The sequence below is a fragment of the Musa acuminata genome, chromosome BXJ1-3 (assembly GCF_036884655.1).
Source record: "Musa acuminata AAA Group cultivar baxijiao chromosome BXJ1-3, Cavendish_Baxijiao_AAA, whole genome shotgun sequence".
NCBI classification, from domain to species: Eukaryota; Viridiplantae; Streptophyta; class Magnoliopsida; order Zingiberales; family Musaceae; genus Musa; species Musa acuminata.
The window spans coordinates 9,658,594-9,666,277 of record NC_088329.1 but is presented as its reverse complement, the minus strand read 5'-3'; positions in this window follow the sequence as shown (position 1 = coordinate 9,666,277).

The following is a 7,684-nucleotide window of genomic DNA, read 5'->3' as shown; positions in this document are numbered from 1 at the left end:
TTCGGGCGTAATGGATTGACTAGCTAATTCCGGTAGGACGGCGGTGATCGCACATTGAGACGGTGTGGTTACCGCATGACGCGTGAGAAGCTGCGTTGACCATCGAATTGGCTTTTGATTTAAGGGGGAATGATGGTGAGTTCGTGTGGTTAGACTCGTCGATGAAGAGATCTCTACATCGAATTAGCATGTGATTTGAGATGTGAAAACAATATCTGTTTTCTGCAGAGGTAAAATTATTTGTGATTGTTTTTATTACACGTCGTGTTGATTTCTAAGGTGTGAGTTTGGGAGTGCGCGTCACCTTCTACCTTGGATCATGATGATTCCAAGGAAGAAAAGTCTCGGTGGTGCCAAAAGAACGTGAGGAAGACGGTCCACATCCTCCCCATCTGAGGTGCAAGTGACGTGTTAGGCGAGACCCGTGGCTGTCTGGGTTGACCCTTCAAGAAGGTTGTGCCGGTTTCGTCCGTTGGCATTTTCTGGGCTACTAGTATTGGATGAGCCAACTAGTGGTGTCGGAAACATTAAATCAAGATAATACTGATATATTTTTTTATTGAGAATCATGGTGGTTGATAGATGTGATCTTCGAATTTGAGCGTCTAACACATTGAATCTCATATCAAAAGTTGACGAGAACTTATGTTAACATATATAAGCTTAATAAATTTATTACTGTTTATTAAGAAAAAATATCATTATCATCTTGGTGATCAGGCCAATATGATTCAGGCCCATATGTACAAGAATATTCGAGATATCTCCAGTAAAAATATCATGCTTCCAAAATAAAAATGTCACGGAAGTGTCATCTATATAAAAATTAAGATTAGAAGGGATTTTCTAATCTATCCATGCTAAGTTAATAATTTAATATTCTCGAACGTGGATTTGAATAGTTCAAAAGGAGTCCGTCACATTACGTTTAAAATGTAATTTCATACATAGAGGATGAGAAGGGAGTTTGTTTTTGTCTTCCTCGTTATAACGAATGAAAAGGAAGTTTATGATTATCTTCAAAAAGATGAAAAAAAAGTTTATGATTGTCTTCTTTATTATAATAGATGGGTAGGAAGATTATGTTTCCTTGCTTTAAATCTTCATCCATATAGGTATATGAGTGGATGGTGACTTGAATCTCACATGGCAACCATGTGTCACATGGCAACCCGACTCACATGTCTTAAGCGTATTTGGCTTTGTGCCTCTATCGTAGTGGATTTATCTTAGCATGGGTTGGGTTTTCTCGACTTATGCATCTCGGGCGCATTTGACCTTGCGCCTCTATCATAGTGAATTTATCTTGGCGTGAGTCAGGTTTTCCCAACTCACATATCTTGAGCACATATGGTCTTGCGCCTCCGCCGTAATAAATTACTCTTCATGTAAGTCGGGTTATTCTAACTCATGCATCTCATGCACATTTGGCCTTGTGCCTCTACCGTCACAAATTTATCTTAATGTACGTTGGGTTTTGTCGATTCACATGTCTTAGGTGCATTTGGCCTAGCACCTCCACTATAGTAGGTTTCTCTTCATATAGGTTGGGTTTTCCCAACTCACACATCCCGAACGCATTAGGCCTTACGCCTCCACTGTAGTGGATTTTTCTTCATGCGGAATAGGTTTTCTCGACTCATGTGTCTTGGGTGCATTTGCCCTTATGCCTCCACTATAACAAATTTATCTTGGTGTGAGTCAGGTTTTCTTAAGTTATGCATCTCGGGTGCATTTGGTCTTGTGCCTCTATCGTAGCGGATTTATCTTGGTACAGGTCGAGTTTTCCCAACTCATGCATCTCGAGCGCATTTGGCCTTATACCTCTACCGGAGAGGATTTCTCTTCAAGTGGGTTAAGTTTTTTCAACTCACATGTCTTGAGCACATTTGGCTTTGCACCTATACCATAACAGATTTATCTTAGTGCCGGTTAGATTTTTTTACTCACACATATCGAGCACATTTGGCCTTGCGCCTTTATCGTAGTGGATTTATCTTAGCATGTGTTAGGTTTTCCCAACTCATGTGTCTCGAGCGCATTTGGCCTTATGTCTCCATTATAATGGATTTATCTTTATGTGAGTCAGGGTTTTCTAACTCACGTGTCTTGGGTGCATTTGGCCTTAGACTTCCATCGTAGCAAATTTATCTTGACGCATATCAAGTTTTCCTGACTCACGCGTCTTAGGTGCATTTGGCTTTGCACCTCTATCATAGCGGATTTATTTTGACATGTATCAAGTTTTCCCGACTTAAGCGTCTTAGTCATATTTGGTCTTGTGTTTATGTCATAGAAAATTTCTCTCTATGCGAGTCGTGTTTTCCCGACTCACGCACCTCGGGCGCATTTGACGTTATACCTCCACCATGGCGAATTTATCTTGGTGTGGGTTGGGTTTTTTCGACTCACGCATCTTGGGTGCATTTGGCCTTGTGCCTTCACCATAGTAAATTTATCTTGATGCACATTAATGTTCTCCATCATGTGTCTCGATTGTATTTGGCCTTGTCCCTTCGTCATAGTGGATTTTTAAGTCTCTTCTCTACCTAGTAGATCTTGGGTCTTCACACCATGACAAGCTTCAAATCTTCTTTCCATCATAGTGGATTTCATATTCCCTTCTCCACTATAGTGGATCTCGGTTCTTTACGCTATGGCAAGTTTCAAATCTTATCTCCATCATAGCATATTTCAAGTCTCTTCATTGCCATAGTGGATCTCGAGTCTTCCCAATGTGGTAGGCTTCAAATCTTATTTTTGTCGTAGCGAGTTTTATGTCCCTTCTCCATCATAACGGATCTTGGGTCTTCCCGTCGTAGAGAACTTCAAATCTTCTCTCCACCATGGCAGATTTCATGTCCGTTCTCTATTGTAGCAGATCTTGGGTCTTCTTGCCATGGCGAGCTCCAAGTCCTCCCTCTACCATGGATGATGTCGATTTTGATCGACACACGATGATGCTCTTCGCTGGAGATGTCACGATAGATCTTAATGCTGATGATGGTCTTGGTGACAAACTAAAAGTCGAGTTGGTGAGTGCTTGTACCTGACTCTTCTTCTTTGAGGTAGATAGTGATAGTGGTAGCCAAAACTTCCCGAAAAACATCAAGGTCTCTTCCACGATTAGCATGGGATATATGAGGTTGTCTTGCATAATGTAAGCAGAGATCACCTTGAGGAGCTACCCCTCGAGCTTCTCACCATTGAGGATCTCGCAGGCTCTCCTGCATGATGCAATTCACAAGGGCATCGATTAGGGTGGACTTGTTGGAGCCACTCGCCCCTAGCATCGCGAATATCTCCCCGTCTCTCACCTCGCCAAAGATAGAATTCGATGGTGTCTTAGTCTTAGAGATAGCCTTTGATGGTGGAGTCGATGGCAAAGATGAAAGGGATAGGGTGAGAGGCCAAGTGGTCACCGGTGCCACCTTTGGGAGTGAAGTCATTGATCTTGAGGATGTGGCACTCTAGGGAGGTGCAAGCCATTGTAGTTGGTGATGTCATCAATGTGTGCATCGCCAACACACTTGAAGAGCTAGCCAAGAGTGATGGACTTGTCATTGTCATCACCTCCAAAGTCCCGATTGGTGTTAGCTTAGGGTCTATGGGATGAAAAGCTGGTCGAGGGTGATAAATTTGCTACCACCACCACCTCCATAGTGACATTAGCTTGAGGGCTATAGTGGTCGAGTAGGCCATCACAGTCAATGTCCTTAGCCTCTGCCATCGAGAAGGATCATTGGTCGAATAAGGATATCTTATCCATGAATCGAGGCATGGTGTCACTTCGCTATCCCCTTTTGACTTATTGGCGTCTCTTATTAGATGTTGGTGCCGATGGTTGTCGATGGCGATTGAGCTACCGACTACGGTTGAGATGGTGGCGTTACTTATTAGGCTAGTTGGGGTAAGAGTGGAATAACAACTTGCATCATACCCATTCGCGTCTACACCTATTAGGTGAGATTCTGGAATACATCGGCGGGGATGAGCAGGTGGCTCAAGGTCATTGAATAGATGCATGTATCACATCAGCATTTATTTCAACATGGATAATCCATATATGAAAAGGGTGACTTTTGCCCCCTAAGTGAAAGTACTGTAGGTTGGGGGCAGGGCCTCTTCGCTCGAGCATTTATTGAGAGGGTTGGTAGATGGACGTTCCAGCAACATCGAGCCCTTTGTGTAGCACCAAAATATTATGGAAAAATATCGTTGACATCTTGTTTAGCTTGACATGGTCCAGAACTATGTACATAGGAATGTTTAAGATGTCTCTAAGGTGGAAATACCATGGTCCCGAGGTAGAAATGTCATGCTCCTAATGTGCCACCTACCCGAAGACCAAGGTCAGGAGGGGTTTCCCGACCCAGTCCCTCCGATGCTCAAGTTAGTAATATGTGATTTCCAAATGTGAGTTTGAATAGTTTAAAAGAAGTCCCTTGCATTGAGTTTAAGATGTCTTTTTTGTCTTAGAGGATGAGAAAGGAGTTTGTGATTATCTTCTTCGTTGAAAATGAAGCTTGTGATTGTCTTTCTTATTATAAAGTATGAAAAGAATGTTTATGATTATTTCTTATCATAATGGATAAAAAGAGGGTCGTGTTTCTTGAATCTTCATCCACATAAGCAGCAAATTGATAGAGAGTGACTTGGATCTCATAAGACAATCATATCTATATCATCACATGATATCACTGGACTATACCTTGCGTGTTGCTATAAGAGTTTAATGGCCAATATTAAATATGATTTAAATTTAATAAATTAATGATTCAATTATCCTGACTTTTTTTCTAGAAAAATCTTCCCTTTTTCATTTTATTCCATAAGGTGTCTCATTTTTTTTAAATAGTATCTCATATTTTATATAATTTCATAAATGCCCTTATCCTTCCTCGCTAATCACCTTTATTGCCTTCACCTATCGTCCCCATCCCACCACTTCTTTGCAATGCCACTTATCCTTCCTAAATCCTCACCTTAGCCCACTAGTCCCACCGCAAGGCCCCTCTACCTTTTGTGTGGCATAACTTGTCCTTCTTCTATCACCTTTGTCATTTCTACTCCTATTCCGACCATAATGTCCTACTGTCTCTACCCCCTGCTCCAACAGGATGGGCGAGGGCAAAACCCGAGGCTCATGCTATCAACACTACTAGAGAAACTGAACGGAACTTGACATTAATAACAATGTGGAGTTGTTTAGCGGAGGTTGACGTAAGGGCTAGCAAGACTTTAAACCTATTTGTAACAAGGTCTTGAGTGTGTTAACAAGGAACATGACAGTGTACTCGACAAGGTTAATGACAGATTCAATGCTCATGAACTATCAGGAGTGGAGGTTGTGATGCAACACGATGCTGAGATCACCAATAGTAAAGGAGGAGGGCAACATTCGAAATAAGAGGCCGAATGCGATAGAGTAAGGAAGGGTGAGTAATGTTGCACGTATGCGATGGAGAGCGAAGATAAGGGCGGAGAAGGATACGGGAATTTACATGATTATAAAATAATAAAGGACGATACTTTTTATATATTTTAATGATAAAAGATACATGCAGTCGATCTTAAATACTTGAGACTTATGATTTTATTATTATTGATGTATAAAAAAAAAGACACTATATGAAAAAAATAAAAACAATGGTGACTTGTGAAAAAAAAATGAATAAGAAATTTTTGAGAAAAATCATCAAATTAAATAATAATAATAATAACTGTATAGGTTTAAATGGGTTGTCAAACCGAACAAATTCTGTGGTGGTCATGATAAATAAAAAATATAATTTTTTTTCTTCTACATATGAAATAAATAAAATTTGAAATATATATTTATAACATAATAGAGATATTTATTCATACAAAATTCTATATGGTTTTTCCGTAATATAATTTTGCCGGTATATGATTTTGTGGAATTATATCCAATTCATTTAGTTTTCTGGTCAAAGGTAGTCAAACTCGATCGGATAGGATCGGATGGGTGCTGGATCCACTTTGAAATTGCCCATATAGCAACCTTCAACTTGTCTTGTCACATTCAATCATTTATTATACGCACAATGTGTGCCCACTCGAGAATAGATAAATTTTCAGAAATTAAAAAAATAAAAAAAAAATGACATGGCAAAACGTAAACAAAGGCAGTGGGCCCAATTACATCAACAAAAGTCGGTAATGGTCGTTAATTATCCAAGTAAAAGGGAGCACAAAAAAGAAACTCTTTGCTGGTATCGCACTACGCTCTTCTGACAAATTAAAGACATATCGATTAAATTTTATTTTTGCATATAATTATTTTCAATTAATCAACTATAGTTTTTATTGCCGCAATATTTTGTCTAATTCTTGATATGATTCTTTTTTTAATTACAAAAAAACCACCGGGGTTGAGTCCCCAAATCGGACGCGCTTTGGATTCGAATCGGGTCGAACCCTAGTCATAAGCTCGCCTTATTGTTATTCTTATTTCTCTCGGAGGAAACCCTTACGGCTTCGACACCAGCACGGCGGTGGATTGCGTCAAAGCGTTTTCCACTCTCTCTCTCTCTCTCTCTCTCTCTCTCTCTCTCTCTCTCTCCCCTAAGTACCTGGCACGGTTCTTGTGGTCCTTCGGATTTCGCCTTGGACCACCCGTTCTCCGCTTTATCTTCGTGGTTGAGGCCTTTTTTGCAAGCTCCTTTCCACTCGTTTTCGAGTTCTCAGCGTTTTGAATGAGTTTGTTGCAGAGATGGAGGCGTTGCGCAGAAGCGAGAGGAATGGAGCTGCTCCCGTATGCTCCATTGTAAAAGTACTTGCCACGGAGACGGTTTTGGTAGCCCAAAGGTCTCTCTTTTGGCGGCGAGGACGCTTCTTCCGTTTCAATGTCTCGTTTTGTCCTATGTTGATTTCTGACTTGTTGTCACGAATAGTCGCGAATCCGTAACAATTCCGTTAAACGAACTGTTTGTCGCTCTCGTTTACATATATAACTGCTTTGCAGCATGTTTTGACTTGGTTTTAAGTCCTTTTGCTTGTAAAAATATAAGTTCGAACAAGTTGCAGCGCTACAATGTGATCGCTCATCGAACCAAGCAAAACAGTCCCAAAACAACTTTGTTTTCGTGTGCCACGAGCTAATTTCTGTAGCCCGTTGTTGCACATAAAACCTCAGCCATCTCAGCACCCTGGAACCTCCCGGGTGGCACAGGATTGGATGGGGCTTCGATATAGTATCGAGCGTTGAACAATCTTTCGCAAGTTCACACGTTATCTTGACGGGAACTTGTTGTCGCGCTCGGCACCCGATGAGCAGCTGTTTGTGGACTTACAACTGTTCGTTCAACCTTCTAAAGTTCTTGTTTTTCTCCTCTCCCTCTTTTCTCTTGTGCACGCAAGGTGCTCGTTGAATTGTTTGTAAAGCTTTCCCTTTTCGCAAGACGTTAGGATTTGTCCGTCGCTCGTTCTTCGAACTAATCAACTTTCTCTTTTTACAGGTCCTTCGAGACCTGTGAAAGGTTGCAAGTGGGTTGATTTTTACGGACGCAAATTGAAAGATCGAAGCGCAATTTATGCAACATAAGCTAAGTTCACGTCTTTACTACAAGGGTGCCTCACGCCTTAGGCAATTCCAGCTAAGGACGTGACATTGTAACATTGTGCTTCATCTGGAGTTCTCTTCCTAGTGGCTCAAAAATAT